General features: G+C 43.8%; 1 protein-coding gene across 1 annotated transcript in view; it reads left to right on the top strand.

Moving 5' to 3' along the window:
* Nucleotides 1-1,161: 1,161 nt before the first annotated feature.
* The window catches only part of SMOX (spermine oxidase), a 50,908-nt gene continuing 39,870 nt past the window's right edge, over nucleotides 1,162-12,199 (top strand). Inside the window, exon 1 of the mRNA XM_075572376.1 lies at nucleotides 1,162-1,314. The gene's annotated coding sequence lies outside the window, so the exon portion shown is untranslated. The remainder of the gene's footprint in view (nucleotides 1,315-12,199) is intronic.

Here is a 12,199-nt window from a genome sequence, read left to right as displayed (position 1 = left end):
TGGCTCAGTCAGTGGGAGGTGTTAGTTGCTGGGAAGACAGTGGGAGGTTCCCTGCGTGTCACCCTCAGTCAGTGGGAGGTGGGGAGGCTGTGCAGGAGACAGTGGGAGGTTCCCGGCGTGTCACCCTCAGTCAGTGGGAGGTGGGGAGGCTGTGCAGAAGACAGTGGGAGGTTCCCGGCGTGTCACCCTCAGTCAGTGGGAGGTGGGGAGGCTGTGCAGGAGACAGTGGGAGGTTCCCTGCGTGTCACCCTCAGTCAGTGGGAGGTGGGGAGGCTGTGCAGGAGACAGTGGGAGGTTCCCGGCGTGTCACCCTCAGTCAGTGGGAGGTGGGGAGGCTGTGCAGAAGACAGTGGGAGGTTCCCGGTGTCACCCTCAGTCAGTGGGAGGTGGGGAGGCTGTGCAGAAGACAGTGGGAGGTTCCCGGCGTGTCACCCTCAGTCAGTGGGAGGTGGGGAGGCTGTGCAGGAGACAGTGGGAGGTTCCCGGCGTGTCACCCTCAGTCAGTGGGAGGTGGGGAGGCTGTGCAGGAGACAGTGGGAGGTACCCGGCGTGTCACCCTCAGTCAGTGGGAGGTGGGGAGGCTGTGCATGAGACAGTGGGAGGTGGGGAGGCTGTGCAGGAGACAGTGGGAGGTTCCCGGCGTGTACAGCTCCTGCAATGGGAGGAGGAGAGAGGGAGGGGGTACATAATGTGTAGGCAGGGGGAGGGTCTTGCAGGCTGATAAACACACGGTGGCGGCTCCGTGCATCCAGTGCCAGCGACGGCTGAACTGTGCGTTCTGTTTCCTACAGGCAAGGAGCCAGAAGAGATCCCCGGAGACAGCAGGAGAGGCACAGAGAGCCCCCCACCCCCCCAGGAGAGGCACAGAGAGCCCCCCACCCCCCCAGGAGAGGCACAGAGAGTCCCCCACCCCCCCCAGGAGAGGCAGAGAGAGCCCCCACCCCCCCAGGAGAGGCAGAGAGAGCCCCCACCCCCCCAGGAGAGGCACAGAGACCCCCCTCACCCCCCAGGAGAGGCACAGAGAGCCCCCACCCCCCAGGAGAGGCACAGAGAGCCCCCACCCCCCCAGGAGAGGCACAGAGAGCCCCCACCCCCCCAGGAGAGGCACAGAGAGCCCCCACCCCCCCAGGAGAGGCACAGAGAGCCCCCACCCCCCCAGGGAGAGCAGGAGAGGCACAGAGACCCCCCCCACCCCCCAAGGTGAGCAGGAGAGGCACAGAGACCCCCCCTCCCCTCCTCCCCAAGGAGAGCAGGAGAGGCACAGAGACCCCCCAGAGCAAGGAAAGTCTTCACCTCGGGTTCGCTCGGAGAAAGGTACGGGGTTCCCCCCACTCGGCTGATACTAATGTATGGTGTAACCCTCTGCTGCTGCTGATACAATGTGTCCTTGGATGGTGTAACCCTCTGGTGCTGGCATGACCTGCGCAAAGGGGAGGAAGGGAGCTCCTATACTCTTATAGTGGTGCAGGGGCTATTTTTTTCTGTGAGGTTGGGGGGATGCTGTACATGCAAAACCACTAACCAACATACATTACCATAATGTAAACATGTATTAGCCCAGCACCCCTACTTCCAGCCCCACCTGTGCCCCCTTGTCCCAGCCCCCATGCCTATATTTATTATCCTAATCAGATTGGCTCAGATTTCTCCTTGTAGTGGACATGCACTTGACTTTGCTCTGATGTGTTCTGCTTATCCCTTAGCAGAGGGGTTACTGTTATGCAGATCAGGACTCTATGGGATCACTTTGACACCCCATGCACACAAGAAGCCTTGGCAGATAGCAGATACCTTGAAAATCTGAGAAGGGGGGGGTATTCTGCTAGCCCTCCTTCATGAAGCCTCACTAAATCTGGAGCACTTGCCCTGTAATGCCATTGTGTATCCCTCCCCTCACTGACAAGCATGTCCATGATAATTTTAATTTCACAGTGGAACAAAAGTTATTACGTTTGGGGAGAATATGTAATTATAATATGTTAATATTATTTGTATGTAATTTTCTGTAATGCAGACGTGTGTGTGTGTGTGTACACACACACACACACACACACACACACACGTATATGTATATGCGGGGGGTGTACACACATACATTTGTGTATATGCCCGTAGCCAGGGTTATTTTAACCTCTGTTGCGTTATACTGGGTTATGTTGTGATATTCTGCATTATCACTGCCACTGAGTACTATGAAACTGTGATATTCGGTGTTACAAAACAGTATTCTATGGTCTAAGTAAACATAAAGCTGGCAACAGTTGTATATGGTTATAATGTATATACACATGCTAATGCGTGTGTGTGTGTATACATACATACATACATACATACAATGTATTATCTAGCTCCCGTGTTTGCACACTGCTGGTTTTTAACCTTCTCTCAGTCACCATTGAGGTAGGTAATGTATGCAGGGATCTGTCATGCTGCCTTGGCTATAATCTGCTGATGTGAGCTCCTCTCATTGCAATGGGAGAAATTGACAAGTGAGCTGGGTTGTCATTTGCAGAGCCCCTTGTAGGCAGAGGAGGGAATGGGGGCCTGAGTCTGCTTCCTCATCATCAGCAATCCTGTTTCACAGGAAAGAAGGTCACTGAACAAAAATGTTGAGAATCCATTGTATAAACACTGTTCTCTTCCTCCTCCTATATGATGCATCTCATGTCTGCGTTCTCATGTTTTTATCTGGGGGTTGGTGGTAAAGCGTTTAATTTCCTCCTGACTGCCTCCGTGGTAATCAGGCTAAACCAGTAAATCCTTAAACAAAGCTCTGCATTTTGGTAATTGGTGGCATAAAAATGCTTGTCTGCTTTTTGTCCCTGTATTCTCATAATATTGGAGTGTATATATGGGGCCAACGTTTCGGCGACACTCTGGAGACATTAGCAAGAGCAAGTTGCCGAAACGTGTGTGTGTGTACGCGCCTGTCCCTTTGTTATATCTGTACAGCACCTCCTTTTTATAGGCACTCTGATAGCAGCACCCTGGCTAATACCAGTCAAGTGTGCGCACCTATCCCTTTATATGTATGTATGTATTTCAAATAGGTTACTTGCACGCCTAATTAAAGGCAGTAATGGAAGTGCGTGGTAAAGCTATTCTAAAGAAATAAATAATGACCTGCATTACTCCCAGTTTTTTTAAAAATATTTATTTAGAATGATCTACGTTTCTGTCCCCATCAAGAGCTGTGTCTTTACGTGGGCCACGATGGGGACTGGAATGTAAATCGTTCTGAATAAATATCTCAGTTGGAGTACTGCTCTATCCCATCTATCCCATACACACATGTATGCAGACACAATGTGATGGCTTTAAACATCTGGTTTAGCTATGCCTGCCTATAATTCGTGGGCTTTTTAATAAAAAGCATTGTGTTAATAAGCCATAGAAATGGACATCTAGAAGTCATTGCCTCGGGGCGGGTGGAATTTAATCTTGAGCTTTAAGGTATTTCATGGTTGCTGTAGTTTCCCCCACAGATCCCCCTAAATAAATTGAATAACAATAAATGTTGTTTCAATAGGTTGAGATTCATGACTATTTCAAGGCATTAGGAGGTTGGTGGTAAAAAAACAATTCCTTTGATGCAGGCGAGAGCCCAGTGCTTACACCTTTTCTCTCTGTCCCTCAGGCACTAACATTAGATGGTAAGCTCTTCATGTGCAAGAGAACTACTATTAATAGCCATACTGTAAATTAACAGCAAATCTTTTATTTATTTGCATCAATATATTTGCCATTTTTTTTGTAAATTATTACACACACACACACACACACACACACACACACACACACACACACACACACACACACACACACACACACACACTATTTTAAACTTTGCAAAGGAGCTGCTTGGTTCTGTCAATGCAATTTGTATGTAACTGAACTCTATTGTTCTATTAACACTCCCGTGTGTGTGTATACATATATTTGGACCATCAAGAAGTAGAGTTGATTGACGGTTCTGCCAAAAATGTTGGCTATTCAGCATCCGCAGTCTTTCCAGACCCTCTAGGCAGCTCCATGGAAGCGGTACCCCTCACCCCCCCTACATTTTGTCAATCGTCCCAGACAAATTGATTTTTTTTCTTGGCCCTTTGTGTTTGCTTCTGTCTGTTTAAGGAGGGTAACAATGGTGTTGCAAGGTTTTAGTAGGTACAAAAATATATTCTCACTACTGTTTTTTTTTTTTTGTGTGTAATTGTTTTATTTAACATTCAAGGGACCAGTGTGTGTGTGTGTGTGTGTGTGTGTGTGTGTGTGTATACATATACACTTGCTTGATGTATTTTTGCATTTAACTTGGCTTTGCTGCAGTGATTGTGCTTGCAAATCATAGATTTACCTTTAAGATTAAAAGTGAGACAGTTCCAGTATTTTTTTTTTTTTTTTAAATTATGTTTTTTTTAAATGGGTTAAATGCAGACAATAGACGTCATTATTAACTCTTTCACAAACGTGTTTCGTCAACTGGCAGATAAAAGGTTAAACTAATAGGACGTGTGCGTGTTTTTTTACTTTGAATACCTCCCATTGTAACAAGATGAGTAGGGTTTAATTTACAATCTTTTCCTACTCCTTTCTGTGTTTAAAAAAAACAAAAAACAAAAAAAACATGTTGTAGAACAATAACTTGCCATACAAGATTAGAATACAGTAATATAGCCCAAGCCATACTTGATAAATAATGTATGTATGTATGTATGTATATATGTATGAGGCCCTTTCGGAGAAGGGGCTTAAACTCTCCCTGTTTTTCCTTGTTTGAGTGCAGCATGGTAATGCTGAGTCGGTGAGAACATGTCCCATTTTGCAGTGAGGAAAGTAGCTGATTAGTACAGCGTGGCAGTCTGTCCCTGACTAACCTCGCTGGTATCTTTACAAAAGGAAAGAAGTTTCGTTACCGTCATAAACCTTTTGTATGAGCCACAGATTAGTCATCGGCCCTCCACCCATGCAGCTTAGAGTTGATTTTTCACTCTTTAAAGACGCAACCCCACTTTTTTTTTATATGGAGTTGCAAAAGAGGCAAAGCACTCTGACATATAACACTGTTATTAATACTTTTTCTATAATCTTTAATGTGCAATAAAAGGGGATTCAAGTGACCAAGTACACTGTGCGTGCAGTGCTGCTCAACACACAGACTGTCCCAGAAGTCTCTCAAAGTAAAATCTAAACCCAAAAAGCAACGCAAATGTACTCAGGAATTGTCTTTTTATAATCTGTCCAATATGTATCTGATCTCGGGCCCATCGTTGTTCTGTAAAATGGGCTTTCATGGGCTGTTCACAATGTTTCAACTAACCAAGCATTGTAAGGAACCCCAACCCTCTCTAATATCACGCACCCTCTCTAATATCACGCCTGAGATCAGATGCATTGTAAGGAACCCCAACTCTCTCGAATAGCGCGTCTGAGATTAGACGCTGTCGTTGTTTGGAAACTCACAAATACGAGTCGTATATAAGGAGTAGTTTATTGCATAGTAAAGCAAAGAGTATGATCATACACATTCAAAAGTCAATGAGTGTCTGTCAGGGGAGTGTCCAAGCAGGCTTTATATACATTTTAGATTCCTTTGTTTAAAATAGGTTACTAGGCAAAATATAATAACCAGTCCTAAATTCTTAAACCAATCATTTTACAGATCGTTAAAACTGGATTAAAACCGCGCTCTATAGGAATCAGGTACTTCTTGATACCAGGAATATGGGTGTTACTTCAGGCACTGTCATAAATCTACTGTGAGTGAATCTCTTTCACACCACACACACATTCTTACGCACAAAATGGACACTAAAGAGACAACAGACAAAATGGAAACAGAACATTGCCTTCAATTCTTCTCCAGAGACCCCCACCCACCCCCCTCCGAGTTCATTTCAGTAATATATCATCCATTTCAACAGTATATTCATTTCAGCAATATTATTTCGTCAATGCATTGTAAGGAACCCCAACCCTCTCTAATAGCGCGTCTGAGATCAGATGCATTGTAAGGAACCCCAAGCTTCTCTAATAGCGCGTCTGAGATCAGATGCATTGTAAGGAACCCCAACCCTCTCTAATAGCGCGTCTGAGATCAGATGCATTGTAAGGAACCCCAACCCTCTCTAATAGCGCGTCTGAGATCAGATGCATTTAATGAAACCCAGTGGATCCTTCACAAATTTCAGTAGTAGTGAATATTTTTTACTCTGAAACACAATCAATTGATACTTTTTTTTTGCATTTTTAAAAATTAAAAAATGTAAGACCGTTAACATTTGTGCTGTTATGTACGAGCACTATAACAGCATTAGTATTTTACGTATAAAGGATAAGTGGGCAAGTGTCCTCAAAGTCACACTGCATTTTTAAGCCGTTCCACGGATTTACAGTACATATGAATAGCACCATAGATATTACTAGACACGATACATAAAGCTTGGCCCCCTGCAGAAGCACTTACCAAAATGCCCTCCTTCTGTTTCTGTACGTTCCTCCTACATACCAATTAGATTGTAAGCTCCTCGGAGCAGGGACTCCTCTTCCTTAATGTTACGTTTGTCTGAAGCACTTATTCCCATGACCTGTTATTTATATCTGTTTATTATTTGATATTTATATGATTACCATATGTATTACTACTGTGAAGCGCTATGTACATTAATGGCGCTATACAAATAAAGACATGCAATACAATGTTAATGGGATCCCCAGTTCAGAATCAGTTGAAAACCACTGGTCTTGTTCGCAATGGTTTCTGCTGCTGATTACATTGAAACAGCCCAAAGGTGTGATTTAAATTGTTTCATGTTCATATTCCCATTTGACAAGCCTTTCTATACTCTCTATGGAAATTAATTATTTTCATTTTTCTCTTGCATTGGCACTTCAAATACAGTAGCTGAGTTTGTGGTTTAGGGCTGTGTTTGTTTTTGGTAGTGTATAAAATGTCTGCTATTGCTTTCTCATACAAAGCTATGATTTTACGGTCTAGACATGGTTCTATTTATAATTGTAAAAAAAAATTAAAAATAAAAGGATCAAAGCTGATTTTTTTTTTTTTATTTTATTTTTTTTAATTTTTTTTTTATTCCCCCCCCCACCCCCCTTCTAAGTACAATCTTCTGATTTTGTTTGGGAAATTGCACCTTTAAGGTCGTGATTAGTGGCCGCACGTGGCGCGAACAAAAGGCCGGACCTCTATAAGCCAGGTTATATCGCAACCGCGATTTTTGGAAATGCAATTGAAATTTTTTTTTTCTTCGTACGCCGACCCTGTTACGTGATCGGTTCAGCCAATGAGGACAAAACGCTCACGTGAGGTAACGGCTACGCCTCCCGATCGCCTCCAGCCCAGTGCATGCTTCGCGTGTGTGACGTCACGCCGCAACTATAATCGCGGACTAAGGCTCCGATTATACTGACTGAATGCGTGAGCGTGCTACTGTGACGTCGCAGAGCGACGTGCACAAGCACATTCTTCTGCAGGCTGAAATCTGTTTTTTGATTGGATGGCTGCTTCATGGGACATGGCTGTCGGAACCAGAAAACAAATTTGTAAAAGTGACAAATGATTAGCTAAGTTGCCCATTGATCCGTTCTCCTGTAATCGATTGGCTAAGATTCGGCTCGAGGGTTCACTAAATCCCTGTCGGTGCAGCAGAAGACGACCAAAGATGGGAAGACTATGTGACCAGGCAGTCACGAGATATAACTGGTGCACTGCTAGAGAGATGGCAGGTCTCAAAAAGGGGTGTGCCAGAGCCTGTTTCAGAAGAGGAAGAGAGGGGATGTGACTCTGTAAATGGTTGCTATAGAAACAAAACATCCTTAATATTTTAAAAATTGTTTAAAAAAAAAAATAGCTACAAGTATTTTCTCAGTATAGAACTGATTTATTAAAAAAAAAACGCGTAGGATATTGCTTGAACTGTAGCTTTAAATGAACTAGACGGTCTTTTCTTCTATCCTTTCAGGACACTGGCTTTGAACAGTATGTTCTTTCTCTCTGTGAGAATCTCTACTTTGCATTCTGTGGCACACACTCTAGATCAGGAGTGGCCAACTCCAGTCCTCAAAGGCCACCAACAGGTCAGGTTTAAAGGAAATCTCGGCTTCAGCACTGGTGGCTCAGTCAAAGATGCCACCTCTCTACTAAAGCAGGGATATCTTAAACTGAGGACTGGAGTCGGCTGCTTCTGATGTAGTTTCTACATTTTCTTTTTCTCTGACATGATTATTTATTATTACTATTGTTTGTAAAGTGGTAATATATTCCGCAGCGCGGTACAGAGTAAGGACAAACAGAAAGAAACAGATCTCGTGAGAGCTTACAATACGCCTACCTAATAACAATCTTATGCAATTAATGTTTAAGAAATAAAAAAAGGGAATGTTAAGTAGAAAGTGTGTGTGTGTGTGTGTGTTTCACCTAGTGGGGAACAAGTCATCCCATGACACCATATCAAAACATTTATTTTCCTTCATGGGCTAGTTTTGTGTGTGGGTTATTTTTACATTAAATGCTATCTACAGTTGTGTATTTGAGTTGATCATTGTAAAGCTTTACTTATGGAGAACTACTGTACTGGCCCATTCAAATCTATGGATAGCATGTATATAACTTAGGGAATTGTAGAACCATTTTGCAGAGCAGCTCTTTTGTAGGTTGACTCTCCCACCTCTCCCTCCTCTCCCTCTCTGCCAAGTTACGTTTTGTGTGTGATCTCTTACCTTCTTCAGAACATCCCCCCCCCCCTCCTGCAACGTCACGTTGTCATGTGCACTCGACATCACATAGTGACGCATTGCCATGACAACGGTCACACGACACTGCAGGAGCAAGGCTGCCCCAAAGTATTGGTGCTGAGGGGTCCCAGAGGGTCTTAATGTGCCACTGTCTCTCTAGGTCGGCTTTATACTTCTTTTTTTTTCTCTTTCTTTGCCTGATTTTAATGCTTCTGTGGATGAAGAGACTGGTGAGGTCTTCAATGATCATGTCAATTGTACATTTGTGAGCAGACCAATAATCAAGTTGACAACATTGGTGTAGACCCATAAGACTTTCAAAGTTCCTTCAGGGGACTCTCCAGGCCTGTTCTGTAATAAATATCCCTGGAAGTGGAGACGGCAGACGCAGAAGCCTGGCTTGCTACACGAGGGACATGATGCGTACTTCGTAAGGGTCACTAGGGTCCACTGGCATTAAATGGGTTAACGTGGCTTAAGACAAAGGCTTTGATATGTGTTGCCCTGAAACCATGGCCTGCTTTTGGGGGCCTCGAGCTAATTCAGATAGGCGAGGTCGTTCCTTCGGGTCTGGGAGTCTATCAATCAATTCAAGGCCTTTCTTCATTTTGTTTTCTTAAACAAAACAATTCTGCACAACTTTATTCTCCCTTGGTTTTTATTTATTTTACTTTTGTATGGCGATATCTTGCAGGGTTATCCTGTTGCAATGAGCTGGAAGGGTTTCTAGGTTAAAGTTCTTGACAAATAATATTTTTTGTTGTGTTGCGTTTTTGCGTAGGCTGTCTTTCTTTCCTCTAATGTGACATGTAATATCCAACAAAAGAAAAGCCACAAAAGAGGAAGGCCCTCCGTATGTGCCTTTTCTTCTTTTGATTTATCTATGGGGAGGAGTGCGAATGAATAATTTAGTCATATAGAATGCTATTGGGAACTCGCTTTAAAGTCTTGATATGCAAGTTCAATTGCACTTGCATATAATCGAAAGTTCAGGGAGGATGTTCTCTGTATTGAGTCATTTAATTAGAAATGTATGCCTACCTCATCTGTCTGGATCAGGTGTTAACACTCACAGCTCAACACATACAAAAGGGGTAGAGAGAAGACATCCTTGAGCAGAACGCAAGAGTCTGGATTGTATATAGCAAGAAATTAGGGCTGAGATGTAAGAAGGAGCAGAATAGTGTAAAGCTTTAAAAGTGAGCAGTATTGAGTGAGATTCGGGATTTGATGGGAAGCCAGGAGAGGGATTTCAGCAGGGGAGACGCTGAGACAGATTTCGGAAAGAGTAGAGTGATTCTGGGAGCAGTGTTTACGATAGATTGCGTGAGAGGCAGGAAGGCCGGACAGCAGGAGGTTACAGTAGTCGAGACGGGAAAGAATGAGGGTCTCTGTCAGAGTTTTAGCAGTTGGGGATGGAGGTGACCCATAACCCTGACTGATTTGCTTTGTCATGGAACAGTTTTCCAAATATTTGTTACAACACGACTATGAAAAGGTGTTCAGAATCTTACAAATATTTTCCATCAGAGAATGCCATAAACCTAGCTGTGATTTCCTGATAATACAAAATTATGGCAGCAACTAACCACACTGGCTGAGGCATTGGTTTTAGAGCAGTGTGCGCACAGTGAATCGGATGGAGTGTAACTGGCCCATAAACCACGGTTTGTGTCATATAATAATCTCAGAGACCCAGACCTCCTGCATTTCTAAAATGTATCGAAGGTTTGGGACTGACCCAAAACTGCAGATTTGAGATGGCTTGTGGTATGCTCAATGTCTCTTTATTTATTTGTTATTTTGTACATATTTATTTTGATGTCACAAGTCATGAATAATGTTACTAGACTTTTGCCTCTGTGTGCTTGGTGATTTCTGGCAATTTTCGACAATTGTTTGTGTCAAATTACAGCTGGATTTGTACGATTGTTGTCAAAAAGAGATTTGAAAATCTTTAGTGTTGGTAATTGATTTTGATTTATGTGTTTTTTTTTTTTTTTTTTTTTAATTCACAATGGTTGGTTACAATTCTGCATTTCTTCTAGCATTACCCATAAAGCTAATTTAGTCAACTCTTTTTATTAATAAACATATTTATCATGTGTCCTCTCTAAGGCTGAGTCCTTGCTGGCGCTCAAAGCATGCGAGCCGGGTGTCCTGCGTCTGCTCGCGCAGGGGAGGGAGGGAAGGAGGAGGCGGCATTGCCGAATAGTTGAGCGAGCGGGAAAGTTACAAATTTTTATTTACATAAGCGCTGAGCGCCGGTGAGTGTGTGTGCACGCGCATACCCGCGCGCATCGCGTGAGCAGGGACTTGTATATGTGTGTCACCTCGCCGATCTCAGCGCTAGCGGGGACGCAGCCTAAGGCTGCGCTTATAGTGACGGCGACGCCCCCTGAAAACAAAAGCATTGCCGCCATCGTAAGCGCGACGGCAGCGACAAATTTGGAAGCAGATAAAATTAGATTTTTCAGAGGCTGTCGCCACATGTGACAGCCTCTGAACCAATCAATGGCCAGCTCGCCAGCGACGCCGCCAAAAGTTAAATTATAACTTTCGCGGGTGACGTCGCCGTCGCGCGGCCTAAGCTGGCTAACGTTTGAGACCTTGATTAAGTTGCTATTTCAGATGCTGACGTTTTGTGATCCATGTTCTTGTTTTGAGCTTTGTAAAATGTAAATGTATCAATCTAAGTATGACCAAAGAAGTGGTGAGTGTTTTCTTCAACTTCATAAGATGATAAAACAAAGTATGAATAGTATTGTCCGCAGCACGGATTCTACATTTAAATTATCACTCACAACTAGAGCTACTGTAAGAATGAATCCTAGACATGACCGGACCTGTCTGAATCCGTGGATTTTTCCACGGTTTTTCAGGCCTGATCTGCAGGCTGAAATCTGAAGTTGGGTTTAATGTGAACCTGGACCATGGAACGTGTGTTTCTATTGAATCAGACGTCGGGTTCTACACTATTTACTCTCCTCCCCGCTGTTATAATTCAGTTTGCGGGTTCGGATTCCAAATTCACAGGACGGATTTTCAGTAATAGAAAAAAAAAAAAAAATCCCGAATCTGCCATTTTTAATTCATTTTTTTTTTTTTTTTTTTTTTTTTTGGAAGACTAGTCCTTTTAAATTTACGGCTCAGAGGAACTGGCCCTCCGCGCTGGATTTGGCCCTCCGCGCTGGATTTGGCCCTCCGCGCTGGATTTGGATTTACACTCAGAATTCGCCCATCACTAATGAATACCTTGCTTTTCTTTACTGGTTCTCTGTGTAGTCTAGGGGTGGGTAACTCCAGACCACCAACAGGTCAGGTTGTCAGGATATCCCTGCTTCAGCACAGGGGGCTTAGTCTTCATCTTTGACTGAGCCACTGATAGCCACCTATGCTGAAGCAGAGATCCTTAAAACCTAGATTTGGCCACTCCTGTTCATGCCCTTTT

The sequence above is a fragment of the Ascaphus truei genome, chromosome 1 (genome assembly GCF_040206685.1).
Source record: "Ascaphus truei isolate aAscTru1 chromosome 1, aAscTru1.hap1, whole genome shotgun sequence".
In the NCBI taxonomy this organism is placed as follows: Eukaryota; Metazoa; Chordata; class Amphibia; order Anura; family Ascaphidae; genus Ascaphus; species Ascaphus truei.
This window is presented reverse-complemented; position numbering and strand designations above follow the sequence as displayed.